Genomic DNA, 9080 nt, shown 5'->3' with positions numbered 1-9080 from the left:
CATAGAGGTTGTTCCCCCGCGGGGCATCTTGTCCCGCGCGGAACCTGAAACAGAGAATGCAAGCTTAACTCCAGTAAAGGTCTGTGCTCACAACCGTTGCGTGCCTCGAACCCGTGTTTATCACTCGAGTCGGTTTGCCTGCGCCTGTCTCTTTCTCCCCTCCTGTTCCCTTCGCCGGCCGGGGATCAGAAGCCGAACGAGACGGCTGCGGACAGGGGAATTTATTAAGTTGCAAGTTTACATGTTCTAAGGCTGTGAAACTATCCAGATTAAAGCAAGGCTATAGAAGTGTCCAATCTAAGACATCCAAGGAAAGCTATCTTGGTTCAAAAGGGCCAATGATGTTCAGGGTTACTCTCTCAACTGGAAAGGCACATGGGGTGAACATGGCTATGTCTACTAGCTTTCTCTCCAGGCTTCCTGTTTCAGGAAACTCCCCCAGGGGTGTTTTTCTTCTTCATGTCCACAGGTCTCTGGCTGTATGGGCTCTAAAGCTTTTTCCAAAATGGTTCCCTCTTAAAGAGCTCCAGTAAGTAATCCCACTTTGAGTGGGTAGAGACACATCTCTGTGGAAACCATCTAATCAAAAGTTACCACCCACAATTGGGTGGGTCACATCTCCATGGGAATAATCAAAAAGCTCCCACCCAGCAATATTGAATGAGGATTAAAGGACATGGCTTTTCTGGGGTACACTAAGAGAGTCAAAACGGCACAGGGACCTACAAAATCATGTTTTTCTTCAGCAGGTTTATTTTCAGTGGATTCTGGTACACATAAAAAGCTGCCATTGTCTTTCACCCTTGGTCATTGAATGTCAGTGGAAGAAGCTATTTCAAGGGTAAGAACTTGGGATCTACAATTCCAATAAATACACAGTGTTTATAATTCTGCAATGGGTCTGGATGATTTCTAACAAGTATAGCTGGGAAGTCCCAGGAATCCACGAGCCATGAAGATTATATTAAATGCTTTTTTTGGATGAGATACCCTAGATAGCTCTTCTTTTGGTAATTCTAGTTACCAACAGTTTGTAGGTGAGTGCTATTTAGAAAATTGAACTTTGGGTGGAGCGATCTAGGGAAGTGCTGGGTCATAAGCACCAAAATTGAAAGCAATTTTAAAGTCATACCCAAAGAAAATGGGTGGCACTGACTTTCAAACAAAAATATAACGTGAATAAATGGGAAATCGATGGGTCAGTCTTGAACATCCTAAATACAGACATGCATACATAAATGGTCTCAGTGGCCCTTCAGCCTCATCCAGCCAAGCCACTTTACTCCAAACTTTTGGATTCCAGGAAGGAACATGCTAATGATGGGGCTGCCATGCACAGTAAGCTCTACACAAGAGACTCCTTGGGTGTTTATGCAGCCTTTTCTTACAGGCTACAAGCATATCCTAGTTGGAGAGTCAAATCATTGACCTCCAGAGAAGGCTTAGAGATAGCATGCTCTCCGGAGAGAAAAAATTATGACTTGTTATTGAGATTGTTCCTTAACATACAACCAGAAACCCCATTCTGGGATGCATGATGCAAAAAATTTCTTCCAACAAAATGTGCCATGCTCAAAAGTCTACCAAATGTATTTACAAAGAATGAAGGGGGTCTGTGCCTTTCATGAATGATTGACAGACCTACAGTGGCAGTTAGGATTAAACTAATAGCCACTTCTCTGATGTATTAAGGTTTAAACTGAAGAGCTGCTTTTCCCTATTCCCCTGATCATTTATACAGAGCTGTCCAATAGAACTGTCTCTGATGATAGGGATGATCCACAATCTGACTAACCAATAAGATAACCATTAGCCACATATGGCTATTTCACTTAATGTGGTTAGTGCAATAGAGGAAATGGATTTTAATTTTTATTAATTTAAATTTAAATACCCACATGTGACTAGTGGTTATCACAAATAGTAATTGATTTGGCAGAACAGTCTGCAAATTGAGACTAAAACAAAATATATCTATAAAAGGAGTACGTCTTTGGGGACAAAAGCAGTAGAAAACCTTTATGTGGACATCCAATCAAATTAAGATCCACATATAGGAAAGAAATATCCCACTGGAACTATGTAACAAGGAAAACTTACACCTTTGGAGCAGTCACTGAAGATTGTTATTTTATATTAATTTCTGCAATTATTTGTTTAGCATCTGTTTCACCATTAGCTCATAAGACTTATAAGGCAGTGGTGGATCAAGGAGGAATGCAGTGGCAGCGTACCTTTGCAGTGTAGGCAATAAAGGGATACATTGATTGTAGACACCTTTAGAACAAAAATAAACGTGTCCAAAAGTCAACCTCCTTTAATTACCATGTGCCACCAGCAATTTTAGATAATGTGATTGATAAAATACTCTTCCCACTAAGGTGCTCCAAATGCCACCCTGTAGTATGCCACTGCTGTTAGGGAAGATCAATTTTTGTCATGCTCACTGGAGAGAGGGGCACATGATAAGAGCTCAGCCAATAAATAGTTCTTAATGAAAGTCGGAATGAATTTATTCTTCAGAGTCTTCAAAGTTCTCTTTTTCTGCCAAAATGTATAGCCAACCAAGTTTAAAATGATTTAGTAAACGAGAGCATGGACTTTGTGATCAGACACCCAGATTTAATACTGGCTGAATCATTTAGTAGTCATCACTTTGAGAAAGTTCCTGAACATCAGTGTCCACATTTCAGAAACAGGGACAGTAATGCATTCCTTTTAAGGCTGTTATAAATGCCAAATAAGAGAACATCTGTGAAGGGCCTAGGCCTGTGCCTGGCCCGTGTTCTTCTGAGGACATTATTGACCCACCAACAAAAAGTGGCCAACACTGTTGTGATTTTGTAATTGTTTTCATTGCCTACCTTTAGGAGGCTAGGGAGCGGTGAAAACAACACATGCTATTTATTGTATTCGTTAGTAACAGAATCAACGGGGAACACTCGGAAATATAAAATTTATAAAAGTGTCTCACGTGACTGCGGGAACGCAGAGTCCAAAATCAGCAGAGTAGGCTGTGAAGCCAACGATTCCAATGGAGGGTCTGGACCAACTCTACAGGAGAGGCTCACCAGCTGAAACAGGAAGAACCTAATCTTCTGAATCCTCTTTATAAGGCTTTCAGTGATTGGATTAAGCATCACTCATTGCAGAAGACATGCCCCTTTTGCTGATTACAAATGGAATCAGCTGTGGTTGCAGCCGACATGATCATGATTTAATTCTGTGAAATGTCCTCATCACAATAAACAAGCCAGCACTTGCCCAACCACCACTTGGCCAAATTGACACATGAACCTGACTATGCCAGCTATCATATTTTTTCTTATCCTACTTAAACCTTCACTGATAGCTCATCCCAGGCATTATGCACACAAGTCTGATCCTGGCTGAAGGAAATCAGATGTGGTATTAATACAACAAGTGGGAGGGGAAATGTCAAAATCAGGTGAACTCAGTAATTACATTAAAAATGAGATTGAGTCCATTGAAATTCAAACTTGGGATGCTTCCAAATCCCAAGCATGCAAATCATTTAGGTGTAATTGCAGACAATTTAACAGTAAGAATATCTATGGTAAGGCATTTTGCATATCAGGGCCCAGATATCAAACAATTTCTGTCCATACAGAACCAAGGACTTATTTGTAGAGATTAAAGAAATATATAACTTTGTTTCATAGATCATTTGATTCTAAAAATATTATCTCATTAATTATCAGGGGTGTGAATGGGTGAGGCCAGACTATTGAGTTTCCAAAAATGTGAGAATGGACGAAATTTGCAGCAAAACCTATTTTAAAGAGGAGTTGTGCAATGCTCTCCATCTCCCACCATAAGACAGATTATCTGAGGAAAGTATTGAGGTTTTCTCTCTTCTGTACTTTCAGAGGTGGCTATGCATATTTACCCCCTACCTAACTGTTTTTATAAAATCTCTCTTTACAAAGGGTGTGCTCATTTTTTTAGGAAACCCAGAAAAAAAAATCTTCAAGCTTATTCAGAAATGGTCATATTTGACCAATTCAGTATCTCCAAATGTTTTTTTAGATACATCGTCTTATCTCTTTTTTCTCAAATGTGGGAACCAGAATTGGAAGCATCTTTGGGTCCTTAAATACAAAGGTTCTTCGAGGAAGATCACTAGTCCTATTGAGTGGAATTGGGGTACTTTTAGTGTTGGTACAGTAATCCTTTATTGGTCCCAGAAGTGGAGTCCCTGAAAAGTCCCAAGGTCAGAAAATCTGAACATAACAAGATCATAGAATAAAGGGGGTTTGGGAAAAAATGTGCTTTAAATATAAAAATTTCCAGGGAGCCTCCACTTCTGAAACACACCTGCTTCTCCTGGTAAGCTCCTTTTCAGAATCACCTTCATGAAGTTGTCTATTCTGGAAATATACATGTGGGGACGTGATGATCTACTAAGAAAAGACTATTATTCAGACTACACTTAGGAAAGATATTCACCTAGCCCTTATTGGGTTGAAATTGAATGTCATTTGCAATTACATTTTCCCTTATTTTATTTTCTCAAGACTGGGAAAATACTCCTGTGCCTGCCTGGCCTTTTTACACATCATAGCAGAGCTTATGAGTGTATTTCCCCGGGACTGACATTCTATCAAGCTATCTAGGGATTGATTGTAAACAGTTCTTCTCTCCTTCTCCCTTCCTAAAGGTCTACCAACCTGGTTTATACAAAGATCAAGGATTAACTGTTGATAAATTCTTCTGTTTAGGAGTACTAAAGTGAAAAATCCATGTACCAAGTGGTTATACAAATTTAAAACTGTATAGGAACACATTAATCTGTACCATCTCACAATTGTGGTTGCCAACATGGTGATTAATTAGGGTCTGCTGTGCTCACATTTTAATAAATTGTAAAATGTTTGATTCACTTCTCCTCCTTCCCTCCTTACCCCTCCTTATTTCATTATGAAAGTGTCAATCTACAGCAAATCTGAGTTTCACTGAATTTCAGGTGTAGGTCACCATGAAAATATAAGGCTAAAGAATATTTGCCACTCGTCAATGCTCATTCAGATAAAACCACAAGGCAATATTCTATACAGTGCAGAGATTGTATGAGTGAGCATATTCATTGACATGGGAACTTTTTGTTGCTATCAAAATGAGGAACCCAAAATTGGAGTATTAACGTGTTTAAACCGCTGTGTCAGTGTTACTATTCAAAAAGAAGAGAATACAAAATTCTCTGTCCAATTTATTTCATTCTATCTTTGAAGGGCTGTTATATTTAAGAGGAAGTAAACATAAAATGGGGTATCTTTATATATCCAATCGCTGACAATTGATTTAACCAGGGACCCCAATGTCATGTGCTTGATGTTCAAATGAGCTGGATATGAGTCTTGTCTATGAGGACAGAAACCTCATCTATCTTCTTTTCCATTGTCTACAGGCTTACCACTTAACACATATTAGATACTCAAAAGTATTTTTAATGAATTAATTAACTTTATGATCCACCCAGCCACAGCCTTCCCAACTGTCTACCATATTGGCCTAACTCACGCACCTGGGCTTCTGATTTTGACAACATTCTTCCACTGATACTGGAAATCTGCCTGGAGCCTCCCAGCAGAGCCTTACCAAAGCATCTTCCTCTTACAAGCTGACTCCCATGGGGATTGGTCCCTGTCCACCGTGTAGTCTTCCCTAATAAATAGATTATTTGTGATTGATATGCCCTTCATGACTTTGAATGACATTTATCATCTACATATATGCCTTATGTCTCATCAACAAAATGTGAATTCACTGGATATGGAGCATACTGTCTAAGTTTTGAGAAATATGTAATCTTGGATATTACAATATCCCTTGGTAACCAGTGCTGGGGGTAGGGGGTGGGTAGCTCTTCATGTCCCAATTTGTCACTTCCTTAAGAGCCTGCCATCAGTGCCCCTGCATGTCTCAGGGCCAGACCTCAGCAGAAGCAGTACAGGACAATGGGTGGAAATAAGAAGCATATTTTAGTTCAGCGTGAGGAAAAAATTTTAATAGGGCTATCAAGTTATCAAATTATCAAATTACCCAAACCCAATCTAAAAAGTTCAAATACAGACTGCATGACCATTTATTAGGTCATAAATGAAGAAAAGTCCTATGTTCATAAAACAATTCATTTCTACAATATCTGTGGCAAATGACTTTTCCCCTTCAATTCCAATTTGAAAGAATATGACAAATTTGTTCCCTCAAATAGTTAAGGGGCTTAGATATCAAATGAATGCCTTCAACCTCAAGGTAATATAAGTCAACTATTTCATTTTTAGGTTATATAAAAAGTTTATATGCTAAACATTGGCTAAGATGAACTGCATCCTAGAAAATGTACGGTAGCTTTGGAATCAATTGAACCCTGTTATAAAAGTTTTAATTCTAACTAGCAGTGTGATTTTGGCAAATTTACTTACCTCTGAAACTCGAAATTTCATCTAGTTTCTTTCTGTGTTCATATATACACAGACACAGTATATACATATGTGTGTACAGTATATATATATATATATGATATATAGTATATGTGCTATCTATTATATGTATTTGTAAGGTATACATATGTATATATTTTATATATATTCAAATGACTAGTAGAGATCAGTAAAATTGTTCTATCATTATATTATTTTACTTAGGTCACATTTTTTTTTACATATTTGAAAACATGGTTTGTTTCCTTTCAACATGAAGCTGGTAGCAAAGGCTCAGTTTTATTACACCCACATAATGTGTCTGGCTGGCACTCTGCTGTACACCTCATTATACATGATCTCATTCAATTGGGACAAGATTCTGTGAGGAGGTGAAAACCAGGTTTAGAGCAATTGAAATATTTATATGATATGGCTAATAAGTGGTACAGTCAGCATCAGACTTCAAGCATTCATGACCCCAGATCTAGACTTCTAACTTCTAAGTGATACTGTCAAACTGGCATTTCCCTGCATGGAATTCTGCCATTATTTTCTTATCAGGGATAATACCTGCACAAATTGTCTCAATCTGTTGGCAGTGCTGTGAGTGGCATTATTTAGTTGACCTCTCTTGTTCCACAGATGTCTTGTTTCCTCAAAGTATGCAATGCAACTAGTCAGATAATAACAATCAGAGCAGCCCATACTTGGGTAACAGAGATCTAAACAGGACAAAATGAAAGTTTATTAATGCCAGCAATTTTTATGGGTGAGTTGCCCAAAGCATAATTAATGTTTGCTATAAATCTTTCTCAGTCCAGGTGGTCACGTTTCTACTGTGTTTGGGCAATGACTCTGGACATCATATATTCCTTCCTACCTGGTTATTGAATATGCTGCTTTAAAAAAGTAATGGTGTGAGTTTGTGAATAAATTTATTTTCTTTTCTGGGAACCTCTATGTGGTGCTTGGGAGGTTTTCAGACATGCTCTTGAAAAGTCACATATAAATATAAGTTTCTGAAAGTGAAGCTAATTTTAAATGTACCTTGGGAGTTAATTATATACAGGAATATTCTAGTGAATTAAATTATTACTTAATGTCTTTATTTGAGGCAAATCTTGATTTTCAAAAGTCTGATTTGCTTTTTTTATGTCTACCAAATTAGTATTAAAATTTTAGTACATCAATTCCACAATGCTAATCACATATATAGACATTTGTGAATTAAAAAATAAACCAATGAACACCAACTTTGTACAGCAAATTTCTGAGTCATCATCATCATCACTGTTAATTAACCCTATTCAACTTTGGACTGTAATTGAGGCTGATTATTTGATCCACTGTTCTCATAAGGGTATCATGGTTGAACTTCCTTTCAATACCAGAACAAGGTGTAGAGGCTGCAGAGAACACTGGGATTGGCTATTTTCAATAGCAGGCTAAAGTCCTGCTTTTCTCATAATTGAGTTAATTTTGGTACATTGCTTAGCTTCTGTGCTGGTTAAAAACTGTTATGTACTCCAGAAAAGTATGTACTTCTAATCCAATCTTGTGGGTGGGACCTTTTGATTAGGTTGTTTCCATGAGATGTGACCCAATCAATTTGAGGTGGTTCTTAATCCACTTACTGGAGTCTTTCAGGAGAGGAACATTTTGGAGAGGCAGAGATGTTTGGAGATACAAAAGGGAAATGCCTCAGGATATGAGAGAGCTGTTTGAAACCAGAAGCTGGGAGACAAGTACAGCAGATGTTGCCATGCGCCTACTCATGTGACAGAGGAACCTGGATGTCAGCTGCCTTTCCTCTGAGAAGATATTCTCTTGTTGGTGCCTTAGTTTAAACATCTCCATGGCCTTAGAATTACAATTTGTAACTTGTAACTTAATAAATCCCCTTCATAAATCCCAACCCATTTCTAGTTTATTGCATTCCAGCAGTTTGAGCAAAGTGAAAGAGACTTTGGTACTAGAGAAGTGGGGTACTGCAATTTGCAAATACCAAAAAATGCTAGAACAACTTTATAAATGGATAAAGAGAAGAAATATGTATGACACAGAAAGCCTAATTTTCTTTGAAGAGACTGTTGGTAGAAATATGGATGCTAAAGGTTGTTCCAATGAGGCCTTAGAGAGAAATGATGACTGTGTCATCGCAAACTGGAAGGAAGGTGACCCTTGTCTTAAAACGGCAGAGAGTTTGACAAAATTGTGCCCTGGTGCTGGATGGAAGGGAGAATTTGAAAGCAATACCCTGGAATATCTAACTGAGAAATTCTCCAAATTAAATGTGGAAAATGCAATGGTTTCCTGTTGCAGCTTACAGTAAAATGTGACAGGAAAGGGATAAGCTTGGAACTGAACTCTTGGGTACAAAGATGGTCTGGAAAATTCTGGGTTTCCAGAAAGTGAGTCCCCAATAACAGTGCCCCATATAAGAATCTAAACAAACATAGAAACAGCCAACCATTTCAGAAAAAGCCAGGATTGAAAATGCAGTCATCAAGAAAGATTTGTGGAAAGTTCTATTGTCTGATGGTTTTGATCCTGCATATTGCATGGTAAACTGATGACTTTTGTGGGATCTGTGTGTATGGAACCACTGCCAGTATGGACTAAAAGGGACAGAAA

The sequence above is a fragment of the Tamandua tetradactyla genome, chromosome 6 (genome assembly GCF_023851605.1).
Source record: "Tamandua tetradactyla isolate mTamTet1 chromosome 6, mTamTet1.pri, whole genome shotgun sequence".
Taxonomy (NCBI): domain Eukaryota; kingdom Metazoa; phylum Chordata; class Mammalia; order Pilosa; family Myrmecophagidae; genus Tamandua; species Tamandua tetradactyla.
Note: the sequence above shows the minus strand (reverse complement) of the source record.